The following is a 17,320-nucleotide window of genomic DNA, read 5'->3' on the forward strand; positions in this document are numbered from 1 at the left end:
ACTCAGCATTTAGGTGATTCAATTTTGAATTTCTCTAGATATCAATACAATTTGATTACTCTTTCTGACTAAATAATGAGTTATCATACAATTGAACAAAAGAAATAATCAAATATGAATACCTTTGATGATCAAAAACTGAATATAGTTTTTCAATCACATTTTGGAATCATATTTGAATCAAATGTGTCTACTTTAGGTGATCAAAAATTTATGATAATTTTTCATTCTGCTTTCTGAATCTTGTATGAATATGTATGTTGACTGAATAATGAATTTTATACTTGTTGAAATTTTACTTTTCATTAAAAATCTTTTTTTTTTTTCGCATACACATATTTTTTCATGAAGCTAAAAAAAAATATATAAAATTTTTATTATTTATGAAGAAGATATTCATATGGCAGTGTTAGCAATATTTCCTTTCAATTTTTCATTCTCCTCACGTAGCTTAAGATTTTCCACCCTCAAGCGGGTAATTTCTGATTCCATTGCACACTGGAGTAATATTTCACTAAATAAATTAAATTTATATGAGGTATTAGAAAGACTAAAATGTAAAGTGAATAAACTACGGGAACTTACTGCGTCTGGGTTTCACAGCTTATTTGTTGAACATCATGTATATCCGTTTGTGTGCTGCAGTTTTTCCATGCCAAGTATTGGCTTTTCGCTCCAAACGTGTCACTTAAACAAAAAAAACCAAACATGTAGAAGGGACTTTATCAAATAACTTGCATATATTATCTTACTTTTCTTTCATATTAGAGATGAAAGGTTCACTTTGTAGCGGCGAAAGTATTGTCCGAAATTTTGGTAGATCACCGTAGGAATTACGGTTGGGGACGACGAGACAACTTTCGTTTTTAACAAACTCTTGATTAGTACTCCTAAGTCATAAATAAAATTATATTTCATTTTTTATCTTGCACCAATCGGGAAACTGAATACTTACATAAAAGCCGGTAAATATAGCGACGGAGTGGAGTTGGGCATCAAATTTACTCTTTGCGCTCCCACAATTAGGTCAGAGGCTTGAAAATGGAGCGAGCAAATGAAGCCGTTTTGCGGAAACTTAACGCCACAAGCCTTTTCCCAATTTTTTCTCTTCCTTGGATCTTGCGGGACTGTGAAAAGCTTCACACCCGCTTTCTCCCTTCTAATATTGCACAAACAACACTTTCCCATATTTAAATATGCACAAAACACAAGTAAATTCTATTTTCTTTCTTTACAAAAATTTGCAAAACATTTAAAAACTACTGCGTATTAAGAAATTTTCACATCAAAAGTAAATAAACGAAAAATGTAAACATAAACAAAGTTTGACATTTTAAGACCACCTTCGAATGAAAAAACATGTAAAATGCAACTCTGATGCTTTTACCAGGTAATTGTACCATGGGCTAAACCTTTGAAAACTGTATTCTAATCGAGGGTTGGGTTGAAGGTAGTTTTCGGTATGTGGTGATATGATAGTTTGTAGGAATTATTTCATGTCACCATGAAGGATTCGTCCGTTTTATTTATTTATTAATTATTTATTCAGTCTAAAAAGTACAGAAAAGAGTTCAAGCTTAAACTTATATAAGCTATTATTAAAATTAAGAACACTGCTATATCGATTTGATAGATGTATAGTCTTGGATATAGGCTCATTCATATCATAGTTCGTTCCATGGTTCAATTATGTACAGGTTGGCTCATCTCATCAGCTGATTTTATTTATGTCATTGCATGGTCGAAGGGATTGTCAAAAGGAGATGGCAAACTCAAAATGAAACCAACACATTGGCAACATTTTACCTACAAATACAAAAACTGCTAAGTTTTATGTTTCCATTCCATACCATTCGCACCAACACCAATACACAGATTTTGACAATTTGAACAGTAATATTTTGTTGCTTTACAGATGAACCAACCTGTATATAGTTGAACCATGGTTCGTTCTATGAGTTGCTTCGATAAATAGTCTATTATTCCATAGATAACGCAGAGGAACATACGGAATGAATAAGTTGGATACGTCGGAACAACTGATGTGACTTGAAAAGGAAAGTTTAGGATCAAAAATCACACCCAGATCTTTAATCTCATGACAGCGGTTCAGAGATCTGTCATTTAGTTTATAATTAAAATATGTCGTGGTTGTCTTTTTAGAATATGAAATCACACAACATTTATTTGTTTTTAGGAGCAAGTTATTGTTTGAGCACCATTCGGCAAAAAAATTGAGGTCGGATTGTAAGTTAAAGTGGTCGGAAGTATAACGGACTCTTAGAAAAAGCTTTACGTCGTCTGCAAACATTAGACATTTAGCAAACTTGAATTGCTGAGGCAGATCATTGATAAAAATTAGGAATAGTAAAGGACAGCAATGGGTACCCTGAGGGATTCCTAACCAGGCGTTGATAAGCAAGGATGACCTATCGGCTCCAATTGACACATATAGCATCCTGTTTTCCAAAAAAATTGAGGAGAATTTAACAGGTTACCATTGATACCATACATCGCAAGCTTGTGTAGCAGTATAGAATGATCGACCTTGTCAAACGCTTTAGAGAAATCCGTATAAATAACATCAAGTTGCTCTTGGCTCTCAAAAGCACCGACAATTTGATTGGTGACTAAAGCTAAATTAGTGGAAGTGGACCTTCCAGGGAGGGTGGAGCCGTGTGTAGAAGTCCACGAAATTTGGGAAAGCTTCTGACCGCCATACACCTCGGAATTGAGCGATTCTTTTGCATGCGGTTCAAGCAGCTCACTACTGCCGGTCGCTTGCGGCCAAGTATCCTCTGGGTAGCCGCTAAAATCCGTTTAGCGGTGAGCTAATGTGAGAAGGCGACAATCTGGCTAGGCCACTCTGACATAATCGGCTTAAGGCATAGCCGTGGGAGATCTCATTGGCAGCGTCTGTACACCTCTAGGTGCGGCTGCAAGCGGGCGTCTGTCTTGGAGCAAGCGGCTCGCTGTATAAACATGCAAGTAATATTTTCACCCCCGCTGAGCGGGTTGTGCGCTGGGCTTGGGATCCGCCAGGTAAAATCATACTCCAATGAAATATAACAACAAGCCCCGGATAAATACACTCTCTATTGATGACGACCATGGCAAACGTTTGAAGGACAATGAATTGAGTCAAAAGCTAAATCTGACATCACCGCCATCCAAGAAATGCGTTGGACGAAGCAAGGAAGAAAGAAGATCAAAAATTGTGACATCTATTGGAGTGGCCATACGAATAAGCGCAGTTTCGGCGTCGGATTCGTGGTGGGAGAGAGACTTTGTCGCCAAGTGCTGGCGTTCACGCCTGTGGACAAGCGTCTTGCCGCTATCCAAATAAAAGCAAACTTTTTTAGCATATCATTCATCTGCGCCCATGCGCCGACAGAGGTGAAAGACAGCGCTGCCCCCGTCATGATATAAAAGTCGTGCTTGGCGAATTTAACGCCAGGGTGGGCAAAGAAGTTGTTTTTGGCCCTACAGTCGGAAAGTTCAGCCTACACAATGAAACTTCTCCTAACGGACTGAGGCTGATTGACTTTGCCGGTGCTCGAAACATGGTCATATCCAGCACGAGGTTCATGCATAAAAAGATACATCAAGCTACATTGCTGTCTCCTGATCGAAATACTCGCAATCAGATCGATCACGTTGTGATAGATGGACGGCATTATGTAAAAGGTTTGAAATAAAATAGACTGCGTTGTGAGTGATCAAAGCTTAATGCTTAATTGCTCTTTTATCCAAATGTTGTCAGCTTATTTATACAAAATTATTCTAAAATATTCTTACATACATATTTACATTTAAGCATACATACTTACATACATATTTACATTAAGCATACATACTTACATACCTACATACAACTTGATACAAAATATGTACCTACACACCTGAGTTGAGTTGTGACTTCTGTGGGAAATGCAACGTTCGCAAATTTGCTGGAACGAAAATTTGTTTGGTTGTGTGTTGTACATACACCTGTATTAAATCGTGTGAATGGCTATGTCAGTAAGAATTGAAAATGCTTTTTATGTGTTCATGAACATTTAGACTATTTTTGTTACAGGGTAGCTGATTTAAATATTTGGCCTTAAATTGTTGGCTGTTTACACTACATCTCCCTTTTTTTTTAGAATGGTTATGCAATGGGAGAATGCATGAGCATTCTAGTATAAATTAATTCTGTATTTTGTATTTTATGTTTGTAGGTTGAAAATTTACTTATTCTATTAATTTAAGTCTATTTTTGTGAATTATTATTTTCTTATTATTTATGATATTGCTATTCTACTGTTATGGGAAATTTTTGCTTATCCTCATTTCCTATTCTAGATGGGATTAAAGTGTCATTATTTTTACTATCGATATTTTCTACTTTATATGGAATTAGAGTAAAATTATTGTTTCTGTAGATCTTTTCTACTCTAAAGGGCCCTTTATATCTATTATCTAACTTATGTCCTGATTCATTTTTTACTTACACACTACATCTCCTATATTTAGTTCCTTATAGTGAATATTTTTATCATAACTAATCTTTTGTTTTTCTTTAGCCTGTTTTACTAATTTATATGCTCTATCTTGCGCTATTTGTAACCTATACTTAAATTCTTTGTCGTAAGCCTTATAATTGTATAATGGGCTTACTGTGTTTTCTCTTAAAAATTCGTAAGTCTGGGGGTTTTAGGCAAATACTAATTGGTATGGACAATAATTATGAACCGTAGATGGGGTAGTATTGTAACAATACGCAAAATATTTAAGATATTCATCCCAATCATTTTTGTCAATGGATATGTAGGAACGTACGTATTCATTGAATGTTCTATGACTACGTTCAACTGTGCCTAAAGTTTGATGGTGGTAAGGTGTTGACGTTTTATGGTTTATTTTTAGAAGTTTGCATAATTCTTCAAATAAGCTATTTTTATATTCGCTTCCCATATCTGTTATAATTGTCTTCATGCAACCATAAACTAGGATACAATTTTCAAATATCGCTTTGGCTATTGTTTTTGCGTGTTTGCTGGGTATTGGTATTGCAACTAAATACTTAGTTAAGTCACATACTATAGTAACTGCATATTCATTTTCATTTTCCGACCTGGGAAGAGGGCCTCCCTTCAAAAAACGCGAGTACTCTATAAATAATGTAAGGAATACTCCTTTGGGAGTATAGGACTGCTCCAAATCTAATCTGTATTCATACAAAAAATGTGCTCCAATTAACATTGCGATGCCCTAGGAGAGGAGTAGGTGATCCCACTCTCGCTTTGTTTGTGAGTATTCCATAGAGTACATACGTGAGAGTACTTTCCAAAGTACTTTCACTGTAGTACTCCATGGAGCACCCACAGAGGATCATATGCCAAAGTACTAAAGGAAGAGGAATTGTGTCAGAAAGAATTATTGAAGTGAATTTAATTTAAAATGAAAGTAAATGAAGATGGGCAATACAACTTTTATATTTTATACTACGAATATTCTTATGTTATTTAGCATTTGCGTGAATAAAGGAACTAATATTTCTCGTAATCCAACAATTTTTGCAGGGCTATCGTATCTACTAGTACTGTGTTGTTGTTGTTGTTGTTGTAGCAATGCTCGCCCCACCTAATAGCCGCGACCGATCACAAATTGTCATCAATATCCTCTAACGGGAGTCCAAGGAAACTTGCCGTTTCAACAGGGGTGGACCATAAGGAAAGGGGTGTTAGAGGCGTTGGTTCCACATTACAATTAAAGAGATGGTTGGTGTCATGTGGGGACACATTGCAAGCGGGTCATACATTTTGTATGTCGGGGTTGATTCTGGATAGGTAAGAGTTTAACCTGTTACAGTATCCAGAACGAAGTTGAGCAAGAGTGACACGCGTTTCCCTGGGGAGTATGCGTTCCTCTTCTGTGAGTTCTGGATATTTTTCTGCAAGTACTGGATTCACCGGGCAATTCCCGACATAAAGGTCCGACGCCTGTCTATGGAGTTCACCAAGGACCTGCTTGTGTTTTTTCGCTTCATACGGCTGGGTTCTCAGGTGCCGTATTTCCTCAAAATGCTTACGGAGATGACTCCTTAGGCCCCTAGGCGGTGCTGGTTCGTCAATCAGATGTCTGTTGGGATGCCCAGGTTTCTGGGTATTCAACAGAAACTGTTTGGTCAGCATCTCATTTCTCTCCCTGATGGGGAGTATTCTCGCCTCATTATGCAGATGGTGTTCTGGGGACATAAGAAGACAGCCCGTGGCGATTCTGAGAGCAATATTTTGGCAGGCCTGTAGTTTCTTCCAGTGGGTGGTTTTTAGGCTTGGCGACCATATGGGTGACGCGTAGCACGTAATCGGCTGGCTAATTACTTTGTATGTGGTCAAGAGCGTTTCTTTATCTTTTCCCCAGGTACTGCCAGCAAGGGATTTGAGGATTTTATTACGGCTCTGAATTCTTGGAACAATTGCGGTTGCGTGCGCACCAAAATGTAGATCCTGATCAAACGTCACACCCAAGATTTTGGGGTGTAGGACAGTCGGTAGCGTAGTGCCATCGACGTGGATGTTCAATATGGTCGACATCTGGGGCGTCCATGTTGTAAATAAGGTCGCGGAAGATTTAGTCGGTGACAATGCCAGGTTTCTCGAGGCGAAAAAACTGGAGAGATCAGGGAGATAGCCGTTTATTTTATTGCATAGCTCATCGATCTCTGGGCCTGGGCCTGTGGCCATTATTGTGCAGTCATCGGCGTATGAAACGATTGTAACTCCTTCCGGTGGTGAAGGTAGCTTAGATATGTAGAAATTAAACAAAAGCGGGGATAGAACACCACCCTGTGGCACCCCTTGTTTAATTCTCCTTTGTTTTGATGTTTCGTTTCTGAATTGCACCGATGCCTGCCAACCACCCAGATAATTTGCGGTCCACCTTTTAAGACATGGGGGAAGGGTAGACCCTTCCAGGTCTTGCAGTAACGAGCCATGGTTAACCGTATCAAAAGCTTTTGATAGGTCTAACGCTACGAGTACTGTTCTATGGTGGGGATATTGATTCAAACCGCAATTTATCTGGGTGCTAATGACATTTAGCGCGGAGGTAGTGCTATGGAGTTTTCTGAAGCCATGCTGATGAGGGGCTAGCTGCAAATGTGCTTGGAAATAAGGGAGCAAAATGGCTTCAAGCGTCTTTGCCACTGGCGATAGGAGAGATATCGGACGATATGACTCACCTACGTTAGCTGGTTTCCCAGGCTTTAGTAGCGGGACCACCTTGGCCATTTTCCATTTCTCGGGTATGACAAAGGTGGAAAGAGACAGGTTGAAGACATGCGCCAAATATTTGAAACCCTCTTTCCCTAGGTTTTTAAGCATCGGCATGGCTATGCCGTCTGGGCCCACTGCTTTGGATGGTTTAACGCGACCAATGGCGTCCTCAACCTCTCTAGCGGTGATGGTAATTGGTGACGCGCTGAGTTTGTGTTTATGTGCGTGTCTATTGGCTCTCCGTCTATCTTTGTCGACCGTAGGATGCATTATATATTGTCGGCAGAAAGCGCTCGCGCATTTTTTCGCATCCGACAGCACCTTATCGCCAAAGGCGATGGAAACTTTGTCTTTGTGCTTAGTCGGATTCGATAGGGACTTTACGGTGGACCAAAGTTTACCTACACCGGTAGAGAGGTTACAACCTCTTAGGTGCTCTTCCCATTTCGCCCGCTTGTGTTCGTCCACAAGCAATCTGATGCGTTGGTTTATATCCCTTATTTGGGGGTCGCCTGGATCAAGCTGTCTTATAAGGTCACGTTCCCTCGCTAAGCTCGCGGCCTCCGCCGGGAAGTGGGCCGGATTTCGGGAATTCTCCCGGCGGGAATGAAATGTGCCGAGGCGGATTCAATGACCTTACGGAAGGCACGCTCCCCTTGGCGGGCATCAGTCGGGATAGGGAGGGCAGCAAAGCTGCTGTCTGTTGCAGATTTATATTCTTCCCACTTTCCTTTTTTGAAGTTTATGAAAGTGCGTTTTTCGGTGACGATGAAGTCGGCGGTACGCTCGAACGAAATAAGTATGGGCAGGTGGTCGGATGCCAATGTTACCATCGGCTGCCAGTTGACGCAGTTTACGAGTTCTGCGCTCACGATTGAGATATCTGGCGAGCTATGACAGCTTCCTACCATACGTGTGGGGGCGTCTCCGTTTATTGTGCAGAACGTCGTTTCGTCTATTTGATCCGCCAACATCTCACACCTACTGTCCGCCCGCAAGTTTGAATGCCATAGGTCGTGATGGGCATTGAAATCGCCTAAGATAATGCGATTGTTGCCAGTGAGTTAGGCCTCGATATTAGGGCGGTATCCACTGGGGCAACAGGTGACAGGAGGGATGTAGATGTTGATGATTTCTAGATTTGCATCGCCTGACCGGACAGATAGGCCTTGACGTTCTAAGACATTGTCCCTGCGGTCGATGCCAGGATCAAATATATAATATTGCACAGAGTGGTGTATAATAAACGCGAGGCCGCCTCCATTTCCGCTCTCGCGGTCTTTCCTGTGGACATTATAACCAGAGCAGGTCTGCAATGCAGATCTTGCTGTGAGTTTAGTCTCTTGAATCGCAGCAATGCGGATGTTGTGCCGCTTCATGAAATCGACTATCTCCGTAATCTTCCCAGTTAGTCCATTACAGTTGAACTGCAGAATTCTGAAGTGCATGAGGGGTGACGCCGCCACTCTAGGGGTAAGTGGCGGGTGACTGCGCCTAGGTAGTGGAAGGCCAGGATGCAATTGCTGTTGTGGCCTTGGGACTGGTCGCCCTTGGGCAAGCATTGGGGTACCCGGATGATTTGGGTTTGCGACCTGGCAACATGGCGCGATGAAACCCGTCGAGGGGTTGCCGTCGCGGAGACCAGAACATCTAGGAAAGTGGCACCACCCAAGGCAGGAGCTGCATAGAGCGGATGTCGCAAACCTATATATTCTGTGCTGGCAGACGGTGCAAACGGAGGCAGGGACTAAGAGTCTGTTTCCCTGACCTGCACGATTGCTGCCAGAAAAGAGGGGGGGGAGAAGAAGACGGGGGCAGGGGCTGATGCTCAGCATTGCTACCAGCTCTACTACGAAGGTAGTAGTTATGAGTGGTATCAGCTGTTTGAGTTGTTGGCGCCGTGGGGCGCGAGCAGCAGCGGGTACTTGTTGTGGCTTGCTGAGCAGCGAAGCTGCTGGAAGGTAGTGGGGATACGTTTAGGCGTAGACTACGGGACGCCCTTGGGCGTGAGCAGCAAGGAGCCACAAAAGATTTATAAAAGTTACGTGGACGTCGGGTTTTGGGATCAAGCCCAGAACAACCTGTCCGATGCAACCATCCCTTGCACGAGACACACTGAACAGAGTATGACCGTCCTAAAAAGATTCTTCTCTGGCATATGCAGCAAAACCATTTCTCAGGACCGGGGTCAGGAGACGGACCCGGATTGGGTTCGATACCTTCCCGGAGTAAGAGAATATGTAGCAGTCCTGCTACAAGGAGCTGCTGGGAGGATGACAATTTGTGGGAGGGACGAAACAAATTAAATGGGGTCACACTGAAATGACAGTCCTTGGTCGGGAAAAATCCCGAGTCGCTCCAGTACATAGAACCGACTGCCTTGGGAAGCGGTAGTACTGTGTCGAACGCTTTTGTGGGCGTTTCGGTTATAATCATAGGTTCGTTCAAGATTTTTATTATTTTATTTTTATTGCAAGGAGTGCATTTTTTGATATATTTTCTGATGTCGTTTTTCATTCCTTTCCAATAGTATTTTTGTTTTATTTTATTTGTCATGCGATTTATTCCTGGGTGGCCACCAAAAACAGGATCGTCATGAAATTTGTGAAGAATTTCTTTAATTTTTTCATTATTAGTCACGCGCATAACGTCTGGAGTTAATGCTATAATTAGATTTTTGAGAACTTTGGTACCAATTTCTTTAAATGTGTCTACCCGGGCATAATTATCTTTAAACAATTTGTCTCCTAAGGACAACTGTATTTTTCTAATTCCTAAATTGCCGGCTTCTTTTATAAGCCTGGCAAAGAATTGACCTAAGTCAATCTTCGCCTCAATAATTAGATTTTTTATATTAATTTCGCTACAAATTTTTTTCCTTTTTTGAAACGTAATTTCGGAGGATCGAAAACGAGCTGGACTAGTCTCTTTACTTCACATTTATTTAGCGCTTCAAATATTACTGGGTTCTCTTTGTGACTTTTTATTTCTTCATTTTTACTACTGGAATCTTTATTGTTATAATTTTTCTTAGTTTCCGATCTAGTCGTAACTTTTAATATTTTACACGCTTCTACCGATATTTGTTTTAGCTCTTTAATATCTATGCGTGATAATGCGTCGGCTACATAATTTTCTTTACCTGCGATATACTCCACCTCGAAATCATATTCTTCCAGATCTTATCTGATTCGAGTTAAATTTGATGACGGATTTTTCATCGAAAATAGGAATGTTAGGGGTCTGTGGTCTGTTTTGACCAACAATTTTCTACCGTAAACGTATGGTCTAAAATATGTTATGACCCAATGAATGGATGCTAATTCTTTCTCAATTGTTGCTTTATTAATTTCTCCTTTAGTAAATGATATTGATGCATAGGCAATTGGTAATTGTTTTCCTTCATACTCTTGGCTTAATACTGCTCCGCAAGCATATCCACTTGCGTCAGTTGTTATACAAAATTATTTATTGAAATCGGGATATTGTAGGATATTAGGGCTTATTAACGCAGCTTTCAAATAGTCAAAGGATATTTTGCAATCCTCTGTCCAGTCGAAAACTACATTTTTCTTGCAAAGTCTTGTTATTATTCTAGAATATTCTGGAAAATTTGGGATAAATCTTCTGTAATAATTGCAAAATGCGACGAATCTTTTCGCCTCATCCGCATTTTTAGGTGTTGGGAAATTTTTAACCATTTCGAATTTATTGGGGTGTGCCAAAATTCCTTTGCTTGGGCATTTATGACCAAGGTAAGTTACTTCTTGGTTGAAAAATAAGCATTTATCCGGATGTAATTTTAAATAATATTTTCTACAAGTTGCGAAAACATCTAGTAAATTTTTAATCATATGATGTTCGGAGCATCCTAATACGACTAAATCGTCCATGTATAGCAATGCTTGTGAAGGTTTTAAGCCTGCAAATGCCAATGTCATCATTCTTTGGAATGAGTTCGGTGCTACTTTAAGGCCATACGGTAGTCTTTTTTAACGATATGTACCATTATCCGCTGTAAAGGATGTGATATCTCTTGACTCTTCGCTGAGTTTAATCTGGTGAAATCCAGACATTAAATCTAAGCATGAAAAATATTTATGTCATCAATACTTGGTAAAGGGAATTTATCTGCGGTTAATTTTTTATTTACCTGTCTGTAATCTACAAACCTTCTCCATCTTTTTCCTTGGTTATTCCGTAGTGATTTTTTCGGTACTAATAAAATTGGACTATTGAATTCTGAAATTGAAGGTTCTATTATGTCATCTTTAACTAATTTGTTTACTTGTTTATTAATTTCACTCTTATGAGCTTCTGTTATTCTATAATTTTTTATGTAGACTGGGTTGTTGTCTTTCATATGAAGTTTTTGTTTGTAAAAATTATTAGTAGTAATTGGTTCTGTTTCCAATGAAAAAATGTCAATGAATTCTGCACATAACGCATTAAGTGATTTATTTGCAAATTTTGGAAAATTTTTATTTAATCTTTCTAATTTTTCCTTATTGTCGGCCTCATTTTCGAGTTTTTTATTTTCAATTATGGTATAATCATTCAAGTTTTCTGTACGTATATTAAAATCTTGCAGTGTTGCATTTTTATATGTTGTATTTATAATTCTAACAAATGTTTGTTGTGAATTTGCTTGTGTGTTTGCAATAAAAATACCTTCAGACAATTCTTGTTGTGGGATTAATAAATCTGAATTTTTATTTTCTATGTGAATTTGTCGAACTACTTCTGATCGTGCGGGAATTAAAATACTGTTGATTGTTGGTTTGTTAGTCATCTGAATTATTATGTTTTCTGAGTAGTCATATGGTCTCAGTATTAGAGTGTCACCTTCTGTTTGATAATCCAAAATGCAATTATATTTTTAATGAAATCTAATCCTAATATTCCATCAATTGGGATTGGGAAAGTGTCTTGTACTACGTGAAATTTGTGTCTGATTAATTGGTAATCATCTTTTAAATCTGTTTTAACCGTGCCAACAGTGCTTGTTATTCCTTGACTAATTCCTCTTAGATCTGTTTTTTTGAGAATTATTTATCGTGACATTACTGTCAATCTGCCCCTTTTTTATTATTGATATATCCGCTCCCGTATCGATTAGGAGGGCTGATATGGAATCATTCAGAGTTTTTCTGGAAGATATGTAGTTATTAAGATCTAAATTGAAAATATATAATTTGTTATTTATTGAGGTGGAGTCTGTTGGTTTTCCTGTTGTGTAACATTTCGGCCATTTCTGGTGTTATTGTGGGTATTTCTTCTATAATTATTGTTTTGGTAACTCCTGCGGAAGTTTCCTCGGAAATTGGAATTTTGTTGGCGAATATGTATTAGTGAATTTGCATTTCCAGTTACTTCTGTTCACCTGTTAGTAAATTTTGATATGGCTTCGTGCATTGTTGTGAACGTTCCAGCTTGCATAATTGTTTTTACTTTATCGTTGGAGCAGTTTTTACACATAGCTTTCACAGCTGAATGTGTGGCATACTTGGTTGCTATCTCTGGTGTTAGTCCATCGGATATGTATGCTCCAACGATTTTGTGAGCTTTTCAATTTCAGCAGTGTATTGATTTGCAGTTTTACTGGGCTGTTGGATATTAAGGAGTTTTGCTGTCAAAACTTCAACTGATTCACCTTTAATTAAATAAATAAAAAAAATAAATGTAAAGCGCGCGGTAAACTCCGAAGTGATCTAAGGCCGAGCTTCTCTTCCAATTTGCGTCGTGCTCCTCTTGATTTTCCCTACAAATTGGCCGGACGGGACCTACATGATTTTATGCCGACTCCGAACGGCATCTGCAAGGCCGATGAGTTTTCACTGAGAGTTTTTCATGGCAGAAATACGCCCGGAGCGCTTGCCAAACACTGCCGAGGGGCGACCACGCTTAGAAAAATTTTCTTCTAATTGAAAAACCTTATTTCTAAAATTTTTTTTGATGTTGCTTTGCCCGGGGTTTGAACCCAGGGCATTCGTTGTAGTAGGCAGAACACGCTACCATCACACCACGGTAGCCGTCACCTTTAATTGCGGTTTTTAATCTTTGTCTTATTTCTTCGATTGTGCTTTCAGTGTTTATTAGGTTTCTGGCTGTTCCTTTCAGCTTGGTTTTTATCATTGAAACCGCTATAGCTTCATGGGTATTCTTAATTTGTTCTAAGATATCTAAAGCATCCACAAAGCTATTCAAGTTTTCAGCTTTACCATCGAATTCTGGCAAAACTGATGAAGCAGTCTTTAAAAATCCGACTATTGTTTGTGACATTTTGTTGATTTCAGTTTGTGAGTTTGATGTCTCTCTTAAAATTTCCTGTTTTTCTTCTTCTACGTTTTGTTCTATTTCTGGTTCCTCTTCTAAATCGGAGGCTGACTTCAGAAGGAATGTGCTAAAGTCTATTTCTATTTCCTTCTTGAAACTCGTTGGTACTTTGAATTCTATATAATATCTTGCCAGTGAGGACACCAATTTGTCTCTAACGCTGGAAAAAATGTGATATGCTTGGTCCTTTCGATTGCCGTCTAGTTTACCATTCAACTGTTGAAGTGTTTTTCCTATTTTGTTAAATACTTCAACTATTATTTTAAGACGCTTTACTACTGTTTCTGCCTTTGCTTTTGTATTTTTATTAATACATTTGTAAGATTCTTCTCCTATCGTTTTTTCTTCTATAAGTAGTTTAACGATATCTTCCCATTTGCCCATTGGGGATGGTAGTTAAAATTTAGTTAAACCTTATCTAAACCGTCTGCGCGGCTGGTATATCGCTTTTTAGGAATTTATTATGGGTTGAGTAGAGTTTCAGAAACAAACTGATGCAACTGACTACGCAGATTATTAGAAGCATGGTTTTGATATTATCTAGTGCCTCAGTATGATCTACTACTTGGACTGAGTTTACAACGTTTGCCGTTGGTTTTTCTATTTTGATTCTTGGCTTCCCATCGTAAAGTATATGAAGACAAAAAACATTTTTTTTTTCTTTTACTAAAAAATGTATCTTTATTTTCAATATATTAATCTGTTCTTCCCATAAGTTTGACTTCGTACCTATATAATTCTTCTTGTGTTGTTGCTGGTGGGTTTCTCACATTCCATATTGTTGGTTCCCCCGGGCATATCAATAAGTTTCCACCATTTTTCAACCATACTAGAGTTTTTTCCTCATCTACAATTTTAATTTCATTTTTAAGGGCCTCAAGTGGGCCTTTTACATAACTTTTAATTTTTCTTAATCTTTCTTTTAATTAATCTTAATCTTTCCATAATCTTAAAATCAATAGTTTTACAAAATTGTATTTTATTTTTATTTTTTTTTTCAACACCCTAATGTTTACATTGCTGGGTTTGGTTTTTATTTTGATAATTATTTTTCCTTAATTCCTTTATTTCTTGTTTTAGTTTAATTTTTTCTGCCTGATTCGTGCTTAAATTAATTTTTTCATAAATCTTGGCTATTGTTTTTCGAATGGCAAATTGATTTCCTTTTCCCTTTCCTTTTCCCTTTCCTTTTTCTTTTCAATTTTATCGGTTTTGCAACTTTAGGTTCCTCAATTTTTTGAATCTTATTTCTCTGTCTACATTCCTCGATTGTTATTGGCTTAGGGCCTTTCTTGGGTATTTCAGGTGCTTTGTTTTCACCTTCTTGGAACTTCAGATTTAGTTTAACTAATCTTTCAAAAATTTGATCAAATTGGCTTTGATTTTGTATGTCCTCTTCTTGGAACATATCTCAAAATTTAGCGAAAAAAAAGGTTTTTACAGCAGAAATTTGAATTTGTGCTTGTCAATAGGCAGCCGTTAGGTTGCCCGAATATTTTTCCTGCTTAGAAATTATGTCTAAAATGTTAAAGCTATTTCAAAATTAAGGTAATTATATTTATTATATTTATACTTATTATGCTGCCAATCTTGTAGCTTATTCCGAATGTGGTTCTTTTGTTCCTTCCAAGGTAATATCAATATTTTTACTGGTCATATCCACTGCTTCCGCATCATTTTGATTATAAAGCCCGTAAATTATCATAAAAATTGCTAAATGGCGTCATTTTTGAGTGCTCCAAATTGGCCATATCCATTACTCCTGCATCATTTCGATTATAAAGCCCCTAAATTATCATAAAAATTGCTAAATGGCGTCATTTTTGAGTGCTCCAAATTTATTCAAATTAGTTTTCAGTATATTTCGTTTGATCAGCTCCTTTTTGCTCTTCTTCTTCCAGGATAAAATTTAGAGTAAAAAACTAGTTTTATAGCTTCACTCTTTGTTCCTTTTATAAAGCTTAGGCTGTAATCAGCCAGTAAAGTCCTTGCCAGCTATGAAATTAGGCTGAAAACCCAGCCAGAAGAATCATAGGCAGGATAGCCATACAAAAGGTTTGAAATAAAATAGACTGCGTTGTGAGTGATCAAAGCTCAATGCTTAATTACTCTTTTATTCAAATGTTGTCAGCTTATTTATAAAAAATTATTCTAACATATTCTTACATACATATTTACATTTAAGCATCCATACTTACATACATATTTACCTTAACCATACATTCTTACATACCTACATACAACTTGATACAAAATATGTACCTACACACCTGTGTTGAGTTGTGACTTCTGTGGGAAATGCAACGTTCGCAAATTTGCTTGAATGCAAATTTGTTTGGTTGTGTGTTGTACACACACCTGTATTAAATCTTGTGAATGGCTATGTCAGCAATAATTGAAAATGCTTTTTTATGTGTTGATGAACATTTAGACTATTTTTGTTACAGGGTACCTGATTTAAATATTTGGCCTTAAATTGTTGGCTGTTTACACTACAATGCCTCCAGTGTTTTGGATGTGCGCACGGACCGAGGACCTAACATCGACTCGGACCATTATCTCGTTGCAGCCAAAATACGCACCCGCCTTAACGCGGCTAAAACCAAGGAACAAAAAACACAAGGAAAGTTAGAGGGCGAAAAGCTTCAATCACAACAAACTGCCAACGATTTCGCAACTCGACTCTCACACCTGCTATCTGAGAGCACAACTCATCCTGAAGGAATACAGAAGCAGTGGTAGCATATCTCCAAAGCACTTCGTACTGCCGCCGAGGAAAAAATTGGTTACCGGCGGCCACGAAAAAACAACAGGTACTATGAAGAATGCGTCGTTGCAACCGAAAGAAAAGACGCTGCCTACGGGGCTACGTTAAAAGCGAGCGCGACAAGAGGAGTGTGTGAACGCTACCGTGAGTTGAAAAAGGAAGCGAGACGCCTTTTCAGGAAGAAAAAAGCAGAAGCAGTAAGGCGTGAGTGCGAGGAGCTTGAGCTGGTAGCCACCAGGAATAACGCCCAAAAATTTTACCAAAAAATACCGCGACAGACGAAAGGTTTTAAGACCGGGGCAAACTCCTGTAGGAACGAAAACGGCGACTTTGTAACTGATGTCCGGAGAGTGCTTAGATTATGGAAGGACCACTTCTCTTCTCTCCTAAATGGAGGCACCAACTCACGGCGCAGAGATGAAGGATCCGATCCCGCAATCGATGATGATGGACCTTATCAGTGCGGCTTCAGACCTGGTAAATCTACCATCGACCAGATTTTCACAATGCGCCAAATCTTGGAAAAAATTCGTGAAAATAGAATCGACACACATCACCTCTTCGTCGACTTTAAAGCCGCCTTCAACAGCACGAAAAGGAGCTGCCTATATGCCGCTATGTCTGAATTTGGTTTCCCCGAAAAACTTATACGGCTGTGCAAAATGACGTTGAGCAACACCATCAGCTCAGTCAGAATTGGGAAGGACCTCTCCGAGCCGTTCGAAACTAAACGAGGTTTTAGACATGGTGACCCCTATCGTGCGATTTCTTTAATTTGATGCTGGAGAAAATTATACTAGCTGCAGAACTTAACCGCCCTGGAACAATATACTATAAAAGCGTGCAATTAGTGGCATATGCTGATGACATTGATATTATCGGCCTAAACACCCGCGTGTTAGTTCTGCTTACTCAAAACTGGAAAAAGAAGCGGTAAAGATGGGTTTGATGGTGAATG

The 17,320-nt window shown here is 38.7% G+C and overlaps 1 pseudogene; it reads left to right on the plus strand.

Annotated features, from left to right (window-relative positions):
* The window catches only part of LOC137248602 (cysteine desulfurase, mitochondrial-like), a 154,173-nt pseudogene that overhangs the window by 8,601 nt on the left and 128,252 nt on the right, over positions 1-17,320 (plus strand).

This window comes from Eurosta solidaginis, chromosome 4, assembly GCF_040869045.1.
Source record: "Eurosta solidaginis isolate ZX-2024a chromosome 4, ASM4086904v1, whole genome shotgun sequence".
Lineage (NCBI taxonomy): Eukaryota > Metazoa > Arthropoda > Insecta > Diptera > Tephritidae > Eurosta > Eurosta solidaginis.